At 41.9% G+C, this 25,899-nt stretch overlaps 1 long non-coding RNA gene across 1 annotated transcript; it reads left to right on the top strand.

Annotated features, from left to right (window-relative positions):
- The first annotated feature begins 13,491 nt into the window (after positions 1-13,491).
- Positions 13,492-17,609, top strand: LOC125729058 (uncharacterized). The gene is made up of 3 exons (XR_007389569.1): positions 13,492-13,604; positions 17,204-17,340; positions 17,537-17,609. It is a non-coding gene; the product is annotated as an uncharacterized LOC125729058 (long non-coding RNA).
- The last annotated feature ends 8,290 nt before the right edge of the window (positions 17,610-25,899 follow it).

The following is a 25,899-nucleotide window of genomic DNA, read 5'->3' as shown; positions in this document are numbered from 1 at the left end:
GGCTAATAATAATTCCTTGCAATGCGAGTTTTAGTGTTTGTAGGTCATTCCATCCTATAACTGTTGCCACTTTCAATCTAAAGAAATACGGGACTTCCTTCACGATGAAATATAAAATATGTCCCTTATTGGTGCAAGATGAAACACAGCATTTCAGCTTCACCTTTAAGCTCGTAGGTTAAACTTCACACATAATTACACCGCTACACCAAAACAACGGAGCATAAATAAGTCGTTTTGTTAGATAATAATTTATTAGTTATTTGGGGGATCAATCAATCAAAACGGGATACAGCCTTTTATTTATATTTTACTTTACTTACGACCTGCGACATATTTATGATTCTTATTACATTTGGCCAGCAGATCGATCTCTTGTTTTCCACAACTTTCAATCAAGCATCCCAGCAAATTTAGGCTACTAATGACAGGTATAACCCTTCAATCTGCATGATACAAAATAGAAAACTGAACAATGTAAAAAAAAGATGCAACCAAAATCAACCAGTCGTTCAAAATATTTGAGTTTGAGAGGTGAAGTGTAGAGACCTACTGCAAAAGAGCATTTTTCAGGCTCTGAAGGTTCAGCCTCAGACTTCCTCCTCCCAAGATTAGCAGGACCTTCTGAATGAAGTCAAAGGTCTTCTTCAATTTTGTTGGATAATCAAGATGAAGAGCATATATCAGCCCAAATGTGAGGCAAACTGCTTGGGGCAGGTTTTCAATACCGTCCATGATGATGTTACCTTCCAGTATTATATCAGTGCCTGATGGTTGGAGATGCAGGGCATTTGGGCCCGGCTGCTGGCTGTTGTCGGGTATAACTGTCAATACCCCAACAGGAACCTGTGTGTGATCTGCAGTGACATCGGATTCCTGCAAACATAAAGGAGGGTTGAGACAATAAGGTGAAAATTCCCCACGCAAAAAGCATCATTGATAAATCCCTGCTATTTAATAGATGCAATACTTTGAAGAACTTGCTGCCATCATCGCCAAGAAGAACTGGAAGACTGCAATGACATCAGAGGCCTAACATTAAGGAGAAGCAGTTGAGTTACGTAACCCTTAGGAGTCCACGGTAAAACTGGTCGTTTCTGACTAATTTAGTTGTTTCCCTTGATATTTCACCTTAGAAACTTGCAAAAAACTTTCCATGCCAGTGTCTAGTTATCATTTTTTGCACAACCTCAGATACAGTCAGGTCCATAAATATTGGGACATTGACACAATTCTAATCTTTTTGGCTCTATACACCACCTCAATTGATTTGAAATGGAATGAACAAGATGTGCTTTAACTGCAGACTTTCAGCTTTAATTTGAGGGTATTTACATACAAATTAAGTGAACGGTGTAGGAATTACAGCAGTTTGTATATCTGCCACCCACTTTTTAAGGGACCAAAAGTAATGGGACAAATTAACAATCATAAATCAAACTTTCACTTTTTAATACTTGGTTGCAAATCCTTTGCAGTCAATTACAGCCTGAAGTCCGGAATGCACAGGCATCATCAAACGCTGAGTTACCTCCCTAGTGATGCTCTGCCAGGCCTCTACTGCAACTGTCTTCTGTTCCTGCTTGTTCTTGGGGCATTTCCCCTTCAGTTTTGTCTTTAGCAAGTGAAATGCACGCTCAATCGGATTCAGGTCAGGTGATTGACTTGGCCATTGCATAACATTCCACTTCTTTGCCTTAAAAACTCTTTGGTTGCTTTCGCAGTATGCTTCAGGTCATTGTCCATCTCACTATGAAGCACCGTCCAATGTGTTCTGAAGCATTTGGCTGAATATGAGCAGATAATATTTCCCGAAACACTTCAGAATTCATCCTGCTGCTTTTGTCAGCAGGCACATCATCAATAAATACAAGGGAACCAGTTCCAGTGGCAGCCATACATGCCCACACCATGACACTACCACCACCATACTTCACTGATGATGTGGTATGTTTTGGATCGTGAGCAGTTCCTTTCCTTCTCCATACTCTTCTCTTCCCATCACTCTGGTACAAGTTGATCTTTGTCTCATCTGTCCATAGGATGTTGTTCCAGAACTGTAAAGGCTTTTTTAGATTTTGTTTGGCAAACTCTAATCTGGCCTTCCTGTTTTTGAGGCTCACCAATGGTTTACATCTTTAGTTGAACCCTCTGTATTCACTCTGGTGAAGTCTTCTCTTGATTGTTGACCTTGACACACATACACCTACTTCCTGGAGAGTGTTCTTGATCTGGCCAACTGTTCTGAAGGTGTTTTTCTTCACCAGGGAAAGATTTCTTCGGTCATCCACCACAGTTGTTTTCTTTCTTTTTAAGAATGTTCCAAACAGTTGATTTGGCTACACCTAATGTATTTGCTATCTCTCTGATGGGTTTGTTTTTATTTTTCAGCCTAATGACGGCTTGCTTCACTGATAGTGATAGGTCTTTGCATCTCATATTGAGAGTTGACAGCAACGGATTCCAAATGCAAAATAGCACACTTGAAATGAACTCTAGACCTTTTATCTGCTCCTTGTAAATTAGATAATGAGGGAATGACACACACACTTGGCCATGGAACAGCTGAGCAGCCAATTGTCCCATTACTTTTGGTCCCTTAAAAAGTGGGTGGCAGATATACAAACTGCTGTAATTCCTAAACCGTTCACCTGATTTGTATGTAAATGCCCTCAAATTAAAACTGAAAGTCTGCAGTTAAAGCACATCTTGTTCGTTTCATTTCAAATCCATTGTGGTGGTGTATAGAGCCAAAAAGATTAGAATTGTGTCGATGTCCCAATATTTATGGACCTGACTGTATGTGAATTTGCTGTGATTTTAATAATTAATTTTAATTTTGACAAAATGTGTCAACACATTAAATCTATAAAACACAAGCAAAATAAAGTCAGAATGGTAAAAGGGAGTATTTGTCATGGTGAAAACCACAAACACGTTCAATAAACATGATTTAGTAGGTTAGGGTCGCCCATAACCCTAACCCTGACCCTAATCTTAACCTTAATCTTAGTTAATGATATTATACTATGAATAAAATATATTGTAACACAAACAAAAGTTAAACTATGTGCACCTCTATTACAACACAATTCAGGCACCAAAACAGTGACCCAGACTAAAGGAAAACTCAAATAACAATATGAGACTTTACTCTTTCATTGTGTAGTACAATTATTTTGCCACTAGATGGCGGCAGGCGCGCATTCCTTGACGCACCGGTGCGTCCATAGACTCCCGAGGAGACAGTTTAATATGTTCTCACTCCAATGTTTTAAGTTGTATACACTCAGTTGTCTCTTTAATAGCTATACCTAGTTAAAATTTAGTTAGTCTAATCCAGCAGTCTTCAATAAATACCCCTTCATTAAAGTCAGAATAGTTTTTGCTCAGACCTTGTCAACTCATAATTTTGGAGGCTGTAGTTTGTGTGGCTGATATAAACTAGATTAACAAAATAGAATCAGCTGTCAGTTTAACAGTAGAGCAAACTGTAGCCTCCAAAATGATCATAATAAGGTGTTGATTCAATGTTCATTGAATCAACAAAAAGAATATTAACACCTTAATTAAGGATTTATTGCAGGATTGTTGGATTAGACTGACTTAGTTTTAGTTCACGTAATAAAATTTCAATTGAGTATATAAGGCCATAGTTAGCAGCAAGTTAGTTCATCTTAGCACAGGATGGAAAAGGGGGCATCGCTCTGTTCATTAATAACAAAATCAACCCATCAGTACCCTAAAGCCCAGTCACTGACATGTTAAATTTCGCCTAATTTGAAAAGTAAAAGTGAAAAGAAATAAGAACATGCAACAAGAATTCACAACAAGAATGAGAAGAGAAATATGTGTCCCCTGGTTTCAGTCTGACGGAGGATCTCCACTTTCGGATTTGCAAATCTCAAGCAAACGTGGGCTATGGCGGTCTAAAGCTTCAAAGACGTCTTGCTCAAGATCTCTGCTTGCAACTCTTGGGAATTCTGCAAAACCCTTATAAGACAAAACACACAGAGAAACATTTGAATCACGTTAAGAGGTGCTCACAATTACATTGTGTGGGACAGAGAATTTTACATGGTGCAGATGCTGTTTTATGTACACATGGTTTGTGTAGCTTATTTATTACAGACGACATGTTTGGTGAGCTGTATCTATCACAGTCCAAACGCTGAGGTGTGCTCATCTGTACAAGACAGCTTTAAAAAGTACAACAAAACAAGAAATGCTTGCTAGTAAGTGGGAGCACTTTGATATTACAGCAGCACAGATTTCATTCCAAATGGTGATGATTTGTAATAGTCTACTTTTGGAGTTCAGTACAACTCTTAGTGCATGAACTATTACAATAAAGTTTGCAGAATGCTTCCTTGCAAGTACCTCTCATGATGCTCCCTGGACATCATGACACTCCTCACTTTGTCCAGTTCTTTAAACAATGAAGCCGAATCTAATTGGTAAGCCATCATCTTCTGATGTCTGTCAGCCAGAGTTAGAGGAACATTTCTGAAATATTGGGTTTCACGAATCACTCTTTTGAAAAGTCGGTGCTTCCCTTCGAATCTCATCATCCACACATGTACAAGTGGTCCAGATACATGAATCAGATGGGGATAAGGCTCTAAGTAATGGTGCTTTGGGCGGAGTCTGTAGTTTGGGAATGCCTTTTCAAGGGACATTACTGAAGCAGAATCTGAACAAGCACTGGTGCTCATGGCTACCATTAAAATGTCCAGCGTCTCTCAGGTCTGCAGACAGGTCCATCCAAAGCTGAGCCCTAGGAATACATTAAATACAAAGCTGCTTATTAAACAAAAGAAAGTGTGAATGAATTAGTTAATAGGACAAAAACTACAACAAGCATTAATGTTGCTGCTATTGCCAATATTGTCAATGTCTGCAAACTGAATGTCTGCTTTAATACATGGGCGCAAAAACACTGATATTCATTCTTGCATAAGTCACTGTGATGTTTCATTAATAGTAATGTGTAATATTCTATGACGGAATATTGGAGTCCTACGAAGTATCCAACTATCATGTAGGGCTTGCAGTTAATATCCATATCATAAATTATATCAAAATAAAACCCCCATACCTTGATGTGTTTAGCTGTTTTCTCAGACTTCGCTTTTGTAAACTTCTCCAGCTTTTCCTTTAATAGAATCAGTGGAAGCCCTGAGGTCCTCCTCAGATGAAACATACAATGAGTGACACATTCCAAACAGTCTAGACAGATTGCCTCTTTTATAATACTGTTGTAAATAAAAACAAAATTCTGCAATTGTTTGGCACCCCATTCTGGGTTATTCTCTGCCTTGGGCCTGTAGCTTCCTAGATACACTCTGGACCCAAGCGAACCAGTATAGGACAAGCGGGTATAAAAAATGGACAAACAAAAACAAGATTACAGCCATCTATCTTCAATAACCATTTATCCATTTTGGGATCTTGTTGAACCTGGAGCCTAGTCTAGGAAGTACAGGGCTCTGGGCAGGGGATACCCAGGAAGTACAGGATTCCCACAGACTCACTCTGAAATCTTGTGGAAATCCTTCCCAGAAGAGTGGCAGCTGTTATACCTGCAAAGGAGGTACCATCTCCATAGAGATGCCTATGGATTTAGAATGGGACGTCATAAAAGTTCCTCTAGGTGCACTGAAAAAAAATACTTTTTGACCATGTAATTATTACCCCAATTATTTGTTTCAATTATGCAAAAAAATATTAAGTTGTTTTACTTTAAATTGTCACCATTTATTTAATGTGATTTAAAAATATGATTTTTTTTCCACATTGCATTGTTTTGCAGCACCTATTTCATCAGAAGAGGGGTTGAAGATTTTACATTCAAACTAGCAGCCCTTCGCCAGGCTTTCTCAGTGAGTACATTCACACCTCAGTTACTGTTAACATTAACGCATCAATCTTTGGTTTGTTGCAGGCTTTTACATTTAGGAAGATCTTCTTAGTCAGCATTTTTCATCATACTGTAATGTTCCAGTAATTCAGTGTCAAATTTATAAATTCTGCTTGCTCTCTGCAAACACTCATCAGCCAAGGATTTTACCAGAAAGATCTGATCCGAGCTGGTAAAATGATTCTTGGTGGACTGGCCCAGATCAACAACAGGGTAAGTGTCATCAACCACAATGAGGTAATGGTACGACAATGGGCTTATTCCCTGTCTTGATTTTAACCAATTCATCTGTTCTTTGTTCTGACAAAGGACATCCATGCCTTTGAAATGGCATTCAGCCAGTTCCTGGCCTTCCTTGGCAACCCGGGGAAAAGAGACATCATGCTGAGGAAACTGGCGGAGGCGTGGGTAAGTCAATGTCATTTTATTGCCATTTTATGTAGACCCCTGTAAAAATCCTGCAGCAAAATCACTCACTGGATGCTTCAGTATTTTTTTTAGATCTGCCAGTTTGAATTTGTGGACGTTGCTTTGGAGTTTGTTGTGTTTAGGTTTCTGGGTGTTCGCAACATCCTGAAAATGGTAACTAACTCCAAGATGCAGAATGACAATAAAATTTTATCCAAATTCAGCCTCATTGTTATTTGCTAAAATCTCAAAATCTCTTCCCCAAAAGGAGTCTCCTGGATTTGTGGACTATTTTTCCAGACCTGAAGTCTTTCAGCCCGCTCACTGGCTGGGAGGGGAAAGCCAAGAACTACTGGGAGATGGTCATAGTAACATCTCACTGCCGCACCCGACAGCTAAGTCCTGTTTGTACGTATGTCCTCATGTTTGGGTGTAACAGTGATGTGTCATGTCCTCAGGACCAGATATTATCCTTCTTAGACAAAATCTTCTTGAAGGACAAGAGCATCTTCCAGGACCCAGAACACCTAAAGGAGGAAGTGTGGAACACCACTGAAGACCATGTGGATATCCTTTTAACATGGCTGGGTTCGCTACAGTCCAGCCCTTAAAAATAACAATAGAATTAGAAACATAGTGTAGGTCGCTTCTCAGCCTTTTGGCAACGGTCAGGTACATGGGGTGAGCTTGGGGTCTTGAGCTCTTTTAATTCCTGTGTTTTTATTAGTCTAGACCCCCGGATAGGAAACTTTGACCCCCTGTGCGACTCCCAAGGACCTTCTCACCACACCATCGCCAGGATGCCCAAGATCCCAGAGAGGACCGCCGTCATCATGCAGCACACTGCAGCTTTCCACTGGACTTACTAGAAGGACCTGGAGAGCTTCCTGGAGAGAGTGACCTTCATCCATGAGATTCTCTTCAGTCTTCTGGGGTTGATCATGAAGGGCATCGCCTGTGTACAGCTGAACGGGCCTTCTCCTACGTGTCCTCTGTGTGTGTGTGTGTTTGGTCCAATGTCATTTTGCATTTGCAAAGAGTATGTGACATCTTTAATACATTTAGAATTGTAATATTCAGCAATATTCAGGTTACATCACTGTGGTAGGAACAGAACTGTGTCGTAACCTGAGGACCCCCTGTAGTATATTTGGATAGTCCTGTATTATTCGGTGGTTCTGTATTCTATGCAGATTTTTCTTGATATGTCTTAGTTTGTTTAGTTAGTGAATAAAGTAAAATTAAAAAGTAAGCGAGTGTAGTTTGTCAGTTATTTAGCCTTTTCACCCTGATACATGGGGAGAGATGAAGAACAGAAAAGGTGCATATCCTGTGCAAATGTGTCACACAAGGTACTTCCCCTATAAACCCTGAAAACGTTTACAAACTTTGCTCAGTATGGTAAGACCACGCAACTGTTGTCTTCTCACAGCAGACACACTTTTTGATTTTCGTAACAACTAATGTATTATTAAAGAAAGAACAATACAGCTTCTTCAGGGAGCCATATTGTCACATGGCACCATAACGCACTTCCTCTTTACAGTATAGCAGACTGAACAAGGCGGGCGAGGCTGAGTCTGTCTCACATCTTTCTGTTTAAGTGCATTGGGCCTATTGCAAGGGCGATCAGCAAAAGTGCAACTTGCAATGAAGGACTGTTGAGGGGATAGTCTGGGATTGGGCTGAAAACTGAATATCTCAACCCTAATGATGATAGGACTCACTCAACACTCTGGCCCCATCTCTGCCGCTCCATCATCATGATCGTGGTAATATATGCAGCCCATAATGCATTGCAATAAGGTCAGCGTACAAAACCGCAAGACCAAAGGCTTTCCCAGGGCTCTGTAGGGTCCATTACTGGTACAAGCGTTGATATAGGAATCCAGCGGAATCCAGTGAGACCTGCTGCATGCACACACAGGCAGAAATCACAGTTAGAGACAAAATCACTGTTACTGTCTGTCAGTTGTGCTCTCATGTTTTGCCCGAGTTGTCAGTCCAGAGATACTGTCTGCCGCTAACTGAAAAGTTCTAGTTGTGGATAAGGGAAGTTGTACTTATGAAGGTACAAACTCACACATTCAGAAAGATTAAACTGCTAAATGGGCTCTTTTAAAAGGTGCCACTTTCACCCGACTGTAGTCAAACAATGGCAGCTCCCTGAAAAGAAGCCCAAGGGCCCTGGGGGTGAGTCTGCTGTCCTTCAGAGAACTTAACCAGACCGGCTGCAGTACAGCAGGCTGACAGCGTAATGAAGTAAGCTGTGGGCATGAAGGTGCATTCGGCAAGTAGGAAAGATCAAGTAAACGCAGAAGTATCATCATCCTGCTAGTGTACAGCTGCATGTGACACGTATAACCTGACCTGACCTGACCTGGGTACAGCATCATCTGAGGCATAATCCAGCATCCTTTCATAGCCAGAGTCTTGCTAACATTCAGGGTCACGTGCTGGCTTATAATACATGCACTATGAAGTCATTCTCACACCCTGTAAATGAAGGTCTAGGAACAGACATTGGATGCTCTGTGTCTTGTAGGTTTAAGATCATCGCATAACATTTTATTATCCTGGGGAGTTATTTCATTTTCTTCTGCTTAGTGGGCTACTGGTCAGATTACAGTAGCAACCTAAATACCATTTTGAAGAAGAGGAAATCAGCAAGACTGCTGCATAAAGGGGGAAGGTTATTCGTAAACATACATGCCCCGACGCAGAGGCAGCCTTTATGCACATGCAAAGTGATGTGAGCATTTCCATCTTTCTCGGACCCATCGTTTCCACAGAGAGTGTATTGAAATATCCACCTCCATTTTTTCACGAGTGTCCAGAAGCCGTTTAAGCAGCACTAGCTATCGCTCTCCTGTTACATTGTGGTCCCAACCTCTTTCCTGGGCAGCATGGCCATTAAAGAGAGATATTTCTGTGTCATTCAGCCCGTCATGCTTCCCTGCCGCAGCTGGCTGGACGCGGTGCCATTACTATCACCCTGGTCATCCTGTTTGCCGTTTTTACTGCTGGACTGGCTGCGTTTTACCAGATGGGTTTAAATAGTTCCCATTGCTGAAGTCATTCACCTACAGAAACACTGTTAAAGAGGCTGGTGTTATGAAACATGATGTGTGCATAATGTACGGTGGCCCTGAAGTGCAAATACCACCCCCCCAAAAACACCCCAAATGGAAATGCCCCCAAAACCGAGCTCCCAAAATGCTGAACACAACATTAATTTTTACCGGAAAATGTAGATACATACTGTTTGACAAGGATCGTCGCTGATTGGACGGACACACTGTCTGTCTTTTTAACAGGAAGGTGGGTACAGTAAATGTGACATAGAAATAGCACGTGAACCAAGAAGAGTTTCAGAAAAATATAGACGTATTGTCCTTATTGTGGTAAAAAGACTCCCGAAACCTTACAGGCGAAATTTATCCTTGGTTGTGGTTAGAGGCTTAAAGAGATTCTTGATCTTGATTCTTGAAACCCACCTCCGAACTCCCTTCAGGTAAGATAAGCACACAGTACGTCACTGGTACTAAGGGAGTCCATGGAGCACTTGTTCAAGCTACTGAGGGCAATCCCATGCCTGGCCGGCGACAGGCTACATATGTTTGTAAGAAATAATGTTGAAAAAGACTTACTCCTGCACTGTATTAGTCTATACTAGACAGTATAAAGACATTAGTAAGATGAGGGAATTATAGCAGAATTCAAAAAGTTATAACAGTAGAAAATGTCATTTCGTATTCATAATGAAGAAACCACAACTGAAAAATTTCACTTTGTATTTGTAATTTTCTAATGTTGTAACTTTTTGAATCATATTCTCACAAACAAAATACACACTACATATTTTATATATGATTTCACTAGTAAAAGACATTACAAAATTTTAATTTATGCACAACTATAGACTAATATGTTTACTTGTACCCACACACCCTTTCTGACAGCTTCTTTACCCCGTAATGCTTTGGCATTTATAAAAACACATTTTTTGTTTGCATCTTTGTAGTATCAGAGAATCCTCCATCAAATCCAACCCCAATATCAGAAACCTTTTTATAATATCAGAAGAAAAAAGCAGAGGAAAGGAAAATGGGGGCAAAGAAAACAGAGAAAAGTGAAGTTAAGGTAATCAATTGTGCTTTGATACGTCTCAGAGTGACAGTGAAAGTATTTAACCCCTAAACTTTACTGTTGATTAGCTGTCAACATCCTATCATCATCTCAGCCCTCTCATTCTAAGGTGGAAAGCCTTTATTATTTTTATTTATTTGCAGATAAATATTGGCTTGATGGCTGCTCGGAAAGGTGATATAAAGCCACAACGAGAAAAAAGATTTCTAGGGTTGAGGACCGACAGAAAGGTAAGGGAAAGGAGAGGGGAAGACGAGACCAGCGAGGGATGGGAAAAGGGAACAGGGGAAGCAAAGGGATCTTTTGTTGTATTTCTTTATATTTATTCACAGACACTTTTACAAACACGAGGTGCAACAAACTTCGGGAGTGACCCAGGCCAAAACAACCACCAAAACGGCTAACGACCACGTCCCAAACTCTAAAGGTAATGAAAACAAGAGGAAAGGAAATGACAACAACTAAATCTAACTCCCTAACCAAAACCACAGTAAACAGCACGTACGCACAAACAAAAAGGCAGTCACTCCTTATATCCGAAGAGGCGAGGCAAAGAGAGCAGTCAGGAGCTGAGCAAGAGGTCAAAACCAGAAGACAAACAAACCAAAGGCAAAGGTACAAAAATGGGCGAAGCAGAAAACCAGAAACCAAACAATCAGAACCGTCATACACAAGAAGTCAATCAGAAACAGCAAACCATCACAGCAATAGCAAAAGACAAATGTTGAGCAAGAGCTCGAGCTGGCTGTGATCAGCAGGCTTTATCCTGGACCGGAACACAGGGCCAGGATCAGAGGTCAGAGGGTGGAAGGGGCGTGGCCAGAAACTGGGAGGCGGGCTGTAGCAGCAAGTGGTGAGTGGAGTTTGGGGCAGAAGACTGAGGTGTCCTGTAGACATATCCAAACCTCTTATGGCACGTAACACTTAACAGACCCTGACATCACTGCTGAAGGTCTTCATCAGGCTGTGAAAGAAATGAGGGGCTTCAAGAAAGACTTGAATGAGGGACCCTTCATCCTTCTATATGCAGATGGATCTCAGGTCATCAATATTCCTGGCACACAAAGACCTGTTATTCTAGCAGAATACAAGAAATAGGCAAACCATATCAAGGAATTACTATTTTCATCTGCTCTAAGAAGGATTCTGAAGAGGGTAAATAATCATGCTTTTTCCATAGCCAGTAACTGTTTCAGCTCTCTGAGAAAGATGATCTAGTCTGTAAAGCACTAAGTACTAATAAAGTACTAATAAGTAAAAAGTACCAAGTCATTTTAATGTGCTGTGCAGGTATGTTGGTGTTGCACCAGCTGGGATTCATGTTAAAAAAGTCTACTTTTCCTAACACTTTTCAGTTGACCTTTTTCCCATGAAGTCCCACCTTGAGCCAAAAACCAACTATTACCATCGGCGTGTGTCAGGGTGGCTTTCCCTTCTTCACTTTCTCCTAGGTTTAGCATTGTTTAAAAAGTTCAGCTGTCTGACTATAGTAATACTATACTAATTTCAGTTGTGTTTTGCAGGTGGAGAAGTGTCAGACATTTCAAATAACGCACAGAGTTTGATCTAACTGATACACTGGTGAGTGCAATTTAAAACACTTTTGTTATGTGTAAAGTGTATCAACCAAAAAATGTCCACAGAGAATCAAAAACTTACCACTTTAATGAATGAAAAATGAAGTTTTAGAGTAGCCAACAGCATTTATCTGGAGATAGAATAATAAATTACATCAGCCATCCCATTCATTGGGCTACACATACGAGCTAATAGCATTTGTATTACATATATACATTTTAACAGATTTTACCTTTATTTCACTACAGCCATTTGAACCTGAGCAGGAAAGCAGTCCTGCACTAAAAGTGCTGCACACAGTGTAAGCTGACTGTTATATCATTCTGGGTATGTATGTATGTCTGTGTATAACAATATATACTTTGTGTAAATGATTTCTGTCCTAACAGGAATTCTCTTGCTGGACCATCACTGGTTAGTGACGAACAGATAATAAGTCACCATATGGGTTTGTTCCATTTTATACTGTCACAGATTACTGCCAGATACAGTTATAAGTATTGAGACAGCATCACACTTTGTGTTGTTTTTATTCTCTTGTGGCTTTAGATGTGACAGAAAACAACATCTAGCTTTACATACAGAACAATAATGTGACCAAGGCACTAATGCCAGTATATTGGTTCCTCCTGACCCCATCAAAGTGTCCTTGAGCAAGACACTGAACCCCAAATTGCTCCCAGTGAGCAGGTAGGCGCCTTGAATGGCAGCCAACACCACCGGTGTATGAATGCATGTATGAATGGGTGAATGTGAGGCATACAATGTATATCGCTTTGAGTACTTGTAGGAGTAGAAAAGCGCTATATGAATGCAGTCCATTTACCATTTATATCCATGTTAGCACCAGCTCAAAGTCAAAATAAGCAGAATTGCAGTGAAGCATCCAAACTATCCAACTATAATCTTGCATTCTGTTGGCCAGTGACAGCATGTCAACACCTTGTTTTGTAGTGATTCCTGTCTGTAGGATCCTTAATTTTATATATTTATTTATTTATTTATTTATTTTAGAGGAAAGATCTCTAATTCGGTCCAGGACAGACAGACATGAAGCAACAATTTCATCGGTTTTCAGACTGGTGGGAAAATATTTCACATATTGTTTTTCTATGGACCAGGGTGGCATTGGCACATCCACAACCCTGTTTATGTGAATGAAGACCTTGAATGAACTTTAAAATGACTTGAGTGTGTATGGGAATGTAGGCAGACTTTTCAGGAAATGAGGAGCCCTAAACCATCCATCCATTTTCCAAACCGCTTATCCTCCGCCATAATTTTGCATCAATTTTATAATTATAAGCTTTAAGTGTTACCTGTCGGTCTATTGACAAAAGTGGATTCTTGTTTCTTGTCCATAAAGATGAACAGCTTTACATGTTGGCTTTTTATCAAACTGAATCAAAACTAAAAATGTTTGAGAGCAAGTAGAACACGACTGTAAGATGTCACCTTTTTTTGTTTTGGTATGACTTCATGTCCTGCTTGTCAAATGGCTGCAGTCAGCAGACTGTAAAAGTGCCTCCATTCTTCACAGGGACAACATGTAAGTACATGATTATTCATGATCAATATGCATTGGATGGTTATGGCTGATTATATGAGTGGTGCTGCTTGTCACTGTGCTATAAATATTTTCCAGGTGCTTTCTGTGTTTTAATCTCTTGACCTGAATCTAATTGCAGTGTGATAAATGACCCCCTGGTGTTTTTTAAAACATTAACCCAATAAAAGTATAAAATATTAGTATAATCATTTACGACAGTTTTTTGCTAAATATGTTTTTAATTGTCCAGAGGGTGAGTACTTGTGTTAAAGCTCCCACTGCACAAAAAGCAATAGTGCATGATATTACATCTTGCTGGTGATCAGTGAGATTTCCCAGATTGTAATAAGCAGAACCTTTTGAGCACATTAGGATAATGGTGTTTTATCAGCAATGAAAACACTTCATGAGGTTTTCGTGTCAGTGAACAATTTAGGATTTAGTAGAATTTCACGAAAAAAAGGCACTTTTATAAGCCCACAAATTGTCACTTATGCATGTTTGTAAACCCATATTCTGCTAAAGCAGGAAAAAATCTTACTACTGTCAATTGTAATGTTGACAAGTGATTTTTGATAATACCGGGCCTCTTACAGTGGGCTGTAATAATACGTATTAGTCAATACTTACAGCCCAGCTATTGCCTGTAGAGTAAAATATGGTTCTGATGTCCTGGGTCGGTGAACATGTAATGCAGCCTTACACATAAGCAGACCATTACGTTTGCCCTGCACTCTGGAGATCTGAGACTCTGGATCCAGCTGCTGAGATTGCAGACTCCAAACCATTCAGTCGTGCCAAACACATGGATATTTAAACACACCAGGTTCAGCAGGGAGCTTCTGGTTTCCCTGTCTTCTGACATCATCATACCGCTTTCAGCACTGAGCGGATGGTCTGCTGATGTCAGAAAACGAGGACATACTCACTGCTACATCCCATGCCTGTTTCACCTTGGAAGGCTGAGCTGGAACAGTGGTCCTCCCATAAATGATGTGCTCCAGCAGGAGCAGGTCTGTTTTCACAGATGAAAACCGATCAGGCTTGGCAGGCAAACACACCATTGTAATAGCAATCCGCCGTAGCTCATGCACTGCTGCCTTCTAAAGCTGAGGTGGTTCATTCTCATTGGTTCATTACATTTTACGCCTAAACATACCTCTGAAAAATTAAGATTTAGGAAAACCCGTTTTTGCCTTGCACTGGTAAAAAGTCAAAACGTTTCTGCTGTCGAAATAGCAAAATGGGTTTGGATACACCCATTAACAAGCTAAAAATGCTCTCGATTGTATTTGCTGAAAATAATTTTACATGTAATATTAACTTTTGCACTAATGTAACAGATTTACACATACACTGTATTAGTTCTATGTCAATTTTGTTGCCATATGACAATAAAGACTCTTATTCTTGTGGGTTGTGATGATTCCCGTTAGTGAGCTGTGCCCCTTCTGAGTTGTTGTAGGGTCAGAGTATTTTGAATCGGTGCATAATCTGTGTATTATTCATTCTTTTCATTTTCCATTTCAAAACCACATTGGAAAACAAAAAGACAGATGACAGCTTCATACGGCATTCATAATGCATAATACACATGGCTATAATGTGTTATGGGGTGGCATGGTGGTGCAGTGGTTAGCACTGTTGCCTCACACCTCTGGGACCCAGATTCAAGTCTCCACCTGGGTTACATGTGTGCAGAGTCTGTGCATGTTCTCCCCATGTCGTCGTGGGGTTTCCTCTGGGTACTCCAGTTTCCCCCCACAGTCCAAAAACATGCTGAGGCTAATTGGAGTTGCTAAATTGCCCGTAGGTGTGAATGTGTGCGTGAATGGTGTGTGAGTGTGCCCTGTAATGGGCTGGCCCCCCATCCTGGGTTGTTCCCTGCCTTGTGCCCATTGCTCCCGGGATAGGCTCTGGACCCCCGCGACCAAGTAGGATAATGGATGGATGTATTATACCTTTTTCTAAACATGTATATACTCATGTTTATAATACTTTTTCAATGTACAATAGAAAATAAAGTCTATCTGCATTTTCAATGATGTCAGGAAATTGCTGCGTTGTACTATTATTCACTTCATTTAGCAAAGCAGTAGCAACATGCTAATTTCTCCAAGAAACATTAAAAACTGTCAAAATACAACCACGAACAAATGAGTTATATAAGAAAATGTTATGGTCTTTTGATATTATTTTTGCCCAATTTCTGAAATCCCATTCACTTTCCTCTTAGGCTTTTTGCCTAGGGAAACATATGATCTAAAATGTTAGCAAACTACCTACAAAATGACATCAGACTTGCGCTTTCTATTAGTCATACCTCCACTCCATACCCAGAAGCAGGATCTGGTCTGCACAAGTTCAAAAGTCAGTATCAGGAATGCAAAGACTGTACTTGTGATCTAGGCATGACTGGTCTGCTAACTTGCCTTCCAAGAACGAAATTGGGGCGCAATGAATAATGGGATTGTTCTCCTTTGGCAAGGATGCATCCAATGTATCCTTGACGTTTGGGGTGGAGCAAGATCAACATTTACCGTCCTCATGTACTTGTGTTTTTAGTCTTCAAACTGGTCTTCAGCAATGGAAGATGAGGTAAAACAGGTACATGAGCACACAAGTACAGTCAAGTATACATAGTACATTTTACCAAGTGTGCGCAGAATTGAATACCTGTTTACGACACTGCCTGATCTGCCTAACTAAAACTAACAGTACACTCACACAGGCAGAGCAGAAGCAGAATTCAAACCCCCCAACCGTTCAGCTGTGTGCCATCGTGCCGCCTTTCACCATTAATAGTTGGTAAAATATGTTGATGCTTCCAGCAATTAAAAAGGCCAATAGGATGCATGGTTATCTCTCTAGTTGTGTGGATTTTAAGTCAAGGGAGGTGATGCTAAGATTATACAGTGCCTTGGTAAGATCTCACCTAGAATATTGCATGCAGGTTTGGCCACCTTAAAAAGGACATTGATGCCTTAGAAAGGGTTCAATGCAGGGTTATAAGAATGATTCCTGGTCTTATAAGCAGAGGGTAGCTGAGCTGAATCTTTTCAGCTTGAGCAAAGGAGAGTAAGGGGAGACATCCATCCATTTTCCAAACCGCTTATCCTACTGGGTCGCGGGGGGTCCAGAGCCTATCCCAGAAGCAATGTGCATGAGGCAGGGAACAACCCAGGATGGGGGGCCAGCCCATCACAGGGCACACTCACACAACATTCACTTACACATGCACTCTTACAGGCAATTTAGTAACTCCAATTAGCCTCAGCATGTCTTTGGGCTGTGGGGGGAAACTGGAGTACCCGGAGGAAACCCCACGACGACATGGGGAGAACATGCAAACTCCACACACATGTGACCCAGGCGGAGACTTTAACCCGGGTCCCAGAGGTGTGAGGCAACAGCGCTAACCACTGCACCACCATGCCGCCTTTGAGGTAAAACAAAAACATTAAATTCACCAGTCACCTTATTACAGTTTGCATTATAGTACATAATTGAACAGTGGCCTACAGGATGTACACACACATGTGCATTGAGACCACTGTCCACCTCGGATATCATGAAGTAGCTCTTGATCTCTTTTTCAGTGGCAGTGGGCAGATACCCGTCTTCCCTGAATTCCTGTGCTTTTTGAAATAGCTGCCAAAAGACATTTTTTCTTTTTGCTCCCTCCCTTGCATCATCACCTGATCCAGTTTCTGCAGCCATCGGGTGGCTGAAGCAGGTGAGGGTCCTGGGGTAGGGCTGTCTTCCTCTGTCCCCACAGCCATAAGTTCTCTCGCAGCTGCCGGCGTAATGGCTTCAATCCTGTCGTCGTTATTAAAGCGATTTTTAATCAAACCCAATAGCTTGTCCACACAGTCCTCTGTGTATTTGGAGTTCAAATACTCTAGAATAGTTTGTTTGATCTTTTTGGTCAGGTCTGTGTCATCAGACTTCAGCACCAGGACATCAGATTTCAGCACCAGAACATCAGAGTTGAACAAGGCCAGCACAGGTTTTAAGTAAGAAACTGTAACAAGTTGCTCACCTGAAAGAGCATCTGTGAACTCCAGAAGAGGGCCTAGTGCTTTACTTCCTGCTTCCAGCACCTCAACATCTTGCCATGTTGGGACAAGATGCCTGTGCGTTTTGTCTGCAGTCAAAAGACGACGAATGGCTTTTTCTTGTTCAATAAATCTCTCTCTCATGTGCTGTCTTGACCCCCATCTTGTTTATGACTCGGTGATAAGTTTATGCACTGCAAGTTTGAGTTTCTATATATATAATATATATACAGTATATATAGTGTAATGTAATGTATTTTATATATTAAATAATTATATTTTAGTCATCTACAGCTTTACTTATCAGGTCTTTTTGTATTTTTAAACGTCATAATAAATAAGATAAATACACTGCATTTTATAGAGGAACCCTAAATTACTCACCAATAGCAATATGAAGCCTATGCCCAAAACAAGGTAGCCTCTTTCAGTAGGGGTGTAACGATATAGTCAGCTCACGAGACGAGGCGAGACACGATATTGGATTCACGAGAAGGAGACGAGACTATATTTCAACAATATTTTAAGGAAAACTTCAAAGAGGAAATTATTACTAGAAACCAGCCTTTCATTTGATTAATTTGAAAGACAAAAAATGCAAAATACTGCAGATGTATGGTGAAATGTTTTAAACAATCACCATCATTATATGCAGTAAAGAACAGAACAAATATCTATCACCATAAATATTTCACCACAAACTCAAATGACAGGCTTCTCTCGTATGACTACTCAACTGAACATAAAATAAAATATAAATAAAACAACATAAATAACAAACATACATTTTTTATGTTTTCTTCACCGGTGCAGTGGATTTAAGTAATGAGCTATGATGGTGCTGGAAATGGCTTTGCACGGTAGTAGCGTTAGCCGCTGTGTACAGCATTATTTTCCTACAATGCTTACAGATGGTTCGTGTTTTGTCTGTCGCCTTTTCGCGTTTACATATTTCGTCGGGTAGCCGAACTGCTGCCGCGCAAAAGATTTCAAAGCGTCTGGACCGTCTGCTGCGGTAATTTTGTCAGACGCCGACATGCTTACAGCAGCTGATTTGCAGCACCTTTACTAGACCACTTTTCACTCCGACGAGAAATCTCGTCATGCTGTAATATCGCGAGATCTCGTGACGCGAACTCGTTACACTCCTGTCTTCCGGTTACTAATCCGTACCTACGTAGGGCAGTGATAATGTTTGCCCCGATGTCTGTTGTCGTGTAAACCATGCTGTCTTCTCGCAGTGACCATGATGCCAGCGCATCTTTCAGTCCTTGTGCAATGATATCGCCAGTGTGATCTTCTGGGAAGTAGGATATTTGCGAACAGAAGCTTTGCAGTTGCCGGTGTTCGTCAATGAAATGCACCGTCAGGGAGAGGTATGGCTCGGATGTTCGGCTTGACCATAAATCTGTTGTTGTGGCAAACTGAAACCTTTTGCAGTTTATGCGTCAGAGTTTGACGACACGAATCATACAATTTAGGCAGAGCTGTTTGACTGAAATATTTTCGGCCAGGCAGTGTGCACCTTGGTTCTAAAGTATCCAAAAGTTGTTTAAAACCATCTCTCTCAAGCACTTTGTAGTGTTGCCAGAAATGTAGTAAGGCGCTCGAATAAGCAGGCCGGAGCATATACGAATGCGTTAGAACAAAATGCTGTTTACTTAACAAGCATTACATCGAAATAATCAAGGTAGCACAGGAGCAAGCATGTTCGTATACGTCTCACTCTTATTCACACTTCTTCTCTCTCTTCTCTCATCCTACGGTCTCTGCCTTTTAACACTGCCACCTAATGTTCTGAGGTTGTAATAAGTCAGTGAACATAACATCTCTCTCTGTAAAAGAATACACTCTCTATACAAAGTGAATGCAAACAGGAAAACGTAGTAATTAAATGTAATGAATTGAAATGTAAATTGAAAAGATGAGAGGCATTCCAAATTTTTCCATCACTCAGCCAGAAAGAATTTGGACCTATCCTCTTCCTCACGGTTGTAGGGGAAGTAAATCTGGGATGAGCTTTAGGGACGTGATGAGGCTTCCTTATCCTCACTCTCTCTCCTGGTCGAAAAGAAGGCATGCGTGCGCCACGTTTAGCATCAGTGTAATGCTGCATGTTATTCTGATGTCTCTGAACTGCACGACGAGCAGAAACATCCAGCGGAGACATGGCAGACGGCAGAGGAAGAATATCCAATTTGGTGCGCATTTTCCTACCATAAAGTAGTTCATATGGTGAGGTGGAAGTTGCGGCATGTGGCGTTGCACGATACACCTGGAGCCAGTTCATAACAGTCTCATTCCATGGTTGAGACTGTTGATTGGCGGTTTGAATGCAGCTTCTCAGGGCACGATGGAATCTCTCGACAGCTCCGTTAGCAGCTGGATAGTAGACTGATGTTCTGCTATGGGAGATGCCATAGGTGTGCAGGAATGATGCAAAAGCTGCAGAGGTGAACTGTGGACCATTGTCTGTGACAATGTTCTCTGGGTTACCATGACGACAGAAAATAGATGTCAGGAAGTGAATAACATCTTCAGTAGTGGCGGTATGTGAAAAGGCAACTTCTGGCCACTTTGAATAATAATCTGTCAGCGTGATAGCGTATCTACAAGCAGCAACTGCAGTGTCAAAGGGTCCAGCAATATCAAGGCCAAGTTTCTTCCATGGTCCATCAGGCAGTGGGACTGGTTGCAAAGGAGCAGGGTGAGTAGAAGCTGTTTTATCATTAACCTGGCAGAGTATACATGAAGCAATGCAAGACTGAACTTGTGAGTCCATCTTTGGCCACCAGTAGAGGTCGCGCAGACGTTGTTTTGTGCGGACAATTCCTTGATGACTCTCATGTGCAAGCATGATCAGTGTGTGTCGTAAGGAGAGTGGCACGATGAGTCTTGAGCCTCTGAGGATGTAGTTATCCTTAACGGAGAGCTCATCTCTGATCTTATAGTATAGGGCTAGTACACCACTTACTGATTTAACGGATGGAAGCCAACCACTTTCAATTTGTGAACGCAGAGCTGACAGTTCAGGACAAGTAGAACAAGCAGAGTTGAAGTCAACCACCGGAAGGGAGCTTAGGACAGCAGAAATATGTGCCACCATCTCGGGTTCTGAATCTGAAATAGAGTCAGGAGGCGCAGGCAGGGGAAGGCGCGAGAGACAATCAGCCGTATAGTTCTGGGAGCCTGGTCGATAGACAACATCATAGTCAAAACAGAGCAGGCGTGCAGACCAGCGGGCAACCCGCATACCAGCCTGACCGATTCCCTTTGTGCTGAGCAGTGTTGTCAATGCCTGGTGATCTGTGCGGAGAGTAAAACGACGTCCCCACAGGTATGTTCTCCATTTTTCTGTAGCCCACACACAAGCAAGTGCTTCTTTTTCAACAGTCGAGTATTTCCTCTCCGTTTCAGTCAGTGTGCGGGAAGCGAAAGCCACAGGCTTCTCTGTGCCATCAGGTTGTACTTGTGCAAAGACAGCTCCAAGTCCATAGTCACTTGCATCTGTGGAAATTACCGGTCGTAGAGAAGGGTTAAAAAGAGCAAGCGCAGGACTGTTCACAAGAAGTTGCTTAACTTCCTCAAAGCTGCTTTGTGCTGCAGGAGACCATGTAAATGTGTCTTTTTCACTGACACAGGCACGCATAGGAGCCACAACCGTCGCAAAGTTAGGCAGAAACTTTGAATACCAGGACACTAGGCCCAGAAACGATCTCAGGGCAACAGCGTCAGATGGAGGAGGGGCTTTCAGGACAGCATTAATGTGTTCTTGGTCAGGAAGAATGCCATCTACAGTAATGACATGACCTAGGAAGCGTAGGGAGGTTTTCCTGAAGTGACATTTGTTCTCATTGAGAACCAATCCAGCCTCCTTCAGCTTTTGGAGGACAGCGTTGAGGTTCTGGTCATGCTCAACAGGGGAGTTGCCATAGACAATAAGGTCATCCAAATAATTTTGAACACCTGGAAGACCGTTGAGAATGTCAGCCATCATTTTCTGGAAGGCTGAGGGGGCTGATGCGAGGCCATAAGGAACTCTGCAGAATCGGAACAGACCATCATGTGTGATGAATGCTGTAAGGTCTCTGCTATCTACATGAAGAGGCAACTGGTAGTATGCATTAGCCAGATTGATTGTAGAAAACACCTTTGCACCTTGTAAATTTGCAAGCAGTTCATCCACATGAGGTAGAGGGTAGCAATCTGTGACCACAGCCTTGTTTGGTTCACGGAGATCTGTGCACATTCGTATTCCACCAGTTTTCCGTCCTGTAACTACAATAGGCGAAACCCAAGGTGATGCATCAATTTTCTCAATCACACCAGCTTTCAGCAAGCGGTCTTTTGATTTGCCAGAACCATGTTAGCAGCGTTGTCGTGCACACATGCCATTACTTTTTCAGAGCTTAACAGCCACTTTTCTGTTACATATTTCAGGTAGTTGCCAATGTTCACAGCTGTGTGTCTTTCCTCGAAACCTCGCGTCTCTAATACTGTGCTGTGAATTTTCCATTCATTTATGTAATGACAGGTTAGCGTCATATACGATTCGGTGGTTAGCGAAGTCCACGAGTCCGTAGTTATTGCCAACCGCGCTGGCTTCGACAGACTGTCTTTTAGTGAACAAGCGCATTTTTCGTATAGAGCGTTAATCCTTGCAGTGACCGTTTTGCGCGATGGGACAGTATAGTGGGGCTCAACGTAATTCATTAAACGTTTAAAACCTTCAACAAAAGTAATAGGCAGCAAGTCTTCTGCTGTCATTTCTGCTATTAACTGCGTCATCTTCTCTGCCCTGCCTTTGTCGCATTTCTGTCTGATGGTGAAATCTCTTATGCTCGTCTGACTGCTGCTAGTGGCATCGGTATCATCTGCCTTTTTGTGTTTATGTGCAAGATGATAACGCATCGTTGTAGACGAGTGTGGCGCTGCACATCTTGCACTTGACTGTTTTTTCGGCAAGTTTTTCAAAGTGTTGCCAGACATCGCTGCGCACTTTAGAAGCCATTTTTGCTCTGTTCTCCGGTCTTGTCTCTAGACCGCAATTTCTCACAGCCGTAACCAATCAAATATCAGACTACCGCCCAAATACCAGCATAACCAATCAGAAAGAATGAAAGTAGTTTAATTTTAAAAAATGCATTTTTAGAGCCAATCGATCGTCATTTTCATGCTCTATCGTCGCTGATGGGTTCGAGTAATCGATTAATCGAGTACTCGTGCACATCCCTATTGTATACCGAGCCTGTATTCTGCTTGCCACTTAACTTTATTGGCCATATCCATCCATTTTCCAATCCGCTTATCCTACTGGGTCGCGGGGGGTCCGGAGCCTATCCCGGTAGCAATGGGCACGAGGCAGGGAACAACCCAGGATGGGGGGCCAGCCCATCGCAGGGCACACTCCCACACCATTCATGCACACATTCACACCTACGGGCAATTTAGCAACTCCAATTAGCCTCAGCATGTTTTTGGACTGTGGGGGGAAAAAGGAGTACCCGGAAAAAACCCCATGAAGACATGGGGAGAACGATACAAAGCAGGACAAAACTGGATAATATGTGGTCAGTGGTGGATAAAGTGCAGTAACAGCTGTACAGTGCAGCTGCCGTGGAAATGACTGTTACAGGGGATGCAAAAGCTGCAGGTTTGAATTGTTTGGGGAATGAAGCTGTTCATGAATCTGCTAGTCAGTGTTTGTGGATGGTGGTCAGAGTCCTGGATTATAGACTGAACCTTGTTACTGTGGCAGTTAAAGTACAGCTGGTCAATGGAGGGCAGTTCAGTGCGAATGATGTTCTTAACAGACTTCACAATGTACTGCCTTCCTGTCATGTGGCTCCACCATACCATAGTACTACTGTAAGAACTATGGATGTAACGATACATTCAACTCACCATTTGATACGATTCACGATTCTGAGTTCACGATACGATTTTCTCATTTTTTGCAGAATGAGCTGCAGACAAATATATTCAAAAATATTCTTATATTTATCTTTCTGAACTGTTGACACTGTTGTGAACAGTGCAACTGAATTTGATTAAAATACTGTTAAAAAATCCCAAATCAAAATAAGTAAATAATAAAAAAAAATATAAATAAATAAAATAAATAAGCTAAGGCAGCTTTTTAGCGTGCTTTGCCCTTTTAATAATCTTCGCTCGGCTCACGGTGGTGCCAGTGGACCTGTTTGTGTATGTTATCAGTCTTTTACAATGTTTGCATGCAGTTTATGTCTTGTCTGTGCTTTTCTCGCCGTTTCCTCATTGTTTGTGATCACCGCAAAGCTAATATGCTGCCACACCGCCAATTGAAGCTCGGGCGGTGCGTCCATCCATCCATTTTCTGAAACCACTTAATCCCAACTGGGGTTGCGGGGGAGACCGGAGCCTATCCCGGGAACAAGGGGTGCAGACAGGAACTAGGCGGTCACCTACACAGCACAGGGCGCACACACTCACACAACTACAGGGCCAATTTAGACTCACCAGTCAACCTATCCTGCATGCTTTTGGACCGTGGGAGGAACCTGGAGCCCCCGGCGAAAATGGGGAGAGCATGCAAACTCCACACAGAAAGGGCCCTGGACCGAAGCCAGGACCGAAGCCAGCACTAACCACTGTGCCGTCCTCAGTTTCAAATTCATTCGCCATCTCGCCAAAACCAAAAACTGACGTACGATGTCGACGTGATACGCAGTGACATCTGACGTCAAACTCACGTTGTGAAATCAAATGTAATATTACACCAGTTTTTCTGTTAAAGTACTGTGAAGTACTCCTACAATAGTGATTCATTTTCCACATCAGCCGGTTTAAATCGTCATACATTTGCACCGATTTTTAACTGATTTGTGATTCATTGTTACATGCATGTTCAAGCTGCAAGCTGCATGTTCCTTACATTTTTTTATCAGCACCAGCACCGTGAGGTTTGGCCTGGACTGGATCCTGTCCTGCACGGTTGAAGGCATGTTGACTGATGGTCAGTCCGTGTTCTGTTGGATCCCACAGAAAGGAAATGGGAATCCCATTTGGATCGGATGCTGACAGTTGAAAAAAAACTCATGTCTGTGTGTTATGAAAGAATATCAATAAATGTTTCCGAAAGGGGCTGACTCATTTGGTAATTATTTACGGCTTATGTTATGGCTGCCAATTTACAGTCTTTACTGAAGTCTGACTTCTTTCGAGTCACCTTTAATATAGATTGGACACTCTCTATGCAATGTGCAATACTTACATAGATGGTAAATGTTTACCTGCTTGCACAGATGGATGATTAGGTAATTAGTGTGTGTGTGTGTGTGTGTGTGTGTGTGTGTGTGTGTTCAATCACATGTATGTCCAAGGTCCATAGTAAATAATATACACTGATCAAGAGATGCCCGAAAGTGGATAAAAGAGGACATTAGTGGGTGTATCACTTAGTGTAACGCGTGCAGGAAAATGAGCAGAACTGCAAGCCATATAATGACCCTTGTCTAGCTCCTAATACAGTATGCATACAGTGATGTATATACAATGGACAGCTACTATGAGCAGATAGCACAGTACAGGTGCTTAATCTGTATGCTATTTCCATCCATCCATCCATCCATCCATCCATTGTCCTAACCGCTTATCCTACTGGGTCGCGGGGGGTCTGGAGCCTATCCCGGAAGCAATGGGCACGAGGCAGGGAACAACCCAGGATGGGGAGCCAGCCCATCACAGGGCACACTCACACACCATTCACCATTCACACTCGGCTCTTTTTCTGGTGTGTGTGTTTAAATAAAAAAAAAAATAAAAAATTCTGCACTTTCTTAACGGAGTTTTCAGACAGATGGTATTCATAGCCTGGGTCCTTATTGAGCTAGCATCGGAAATTCATCGCAGAGTCTCAAAGCACTTATGTAAGTTGCTCTGGCTAAGGGCATCTGCCAAATGCTGTAAATGTAAACTCACACATGCATACCTACGGGCAATTTAGTAACTCCAGTTAGCCTCAGCATATTCTCAGCATATTCTTGGACTGCGGGAGGAAACCCCACGACGACATGGGGAGAACATGCAAACTCCACACCCATGTGACCCAGGCGGAGACTCGAACCCGGGTCCCAGACGTGTGAGGCAACAGTGCTAACCACTGCACCACCATGCCGCCCCCTGTATGCTATTTTATTCTATAAAAAGAAACTTACTGTACTGTACAATAAAGTATTTCACCACTGCTTCTTCCTCAG

The sequence above is a fragment of the Brienomyrus brachyistius genome, unplaced genomic scaffold (assembly GCF_023856365.1).
Source record: "Brienomyrus brachyistius isolate T26 unplaced genomic scaffold, BBRACH_0.4 scaffold450, whole genome shotgun sequence".
NCBI classification, from domain to species: domain Eukaryota; kingdom Metazoa; phylum Chordata; class Actinopteri; order Osteoglossiformes; family Mormyridae; genus Brienomyrus; species Brienomyrus brachyistius.
The sequence above is the reverse complement of the archived record's forward strand: the minus strand, read 5'-3'. Positions and strand labels throughout refer to the sequence as shown.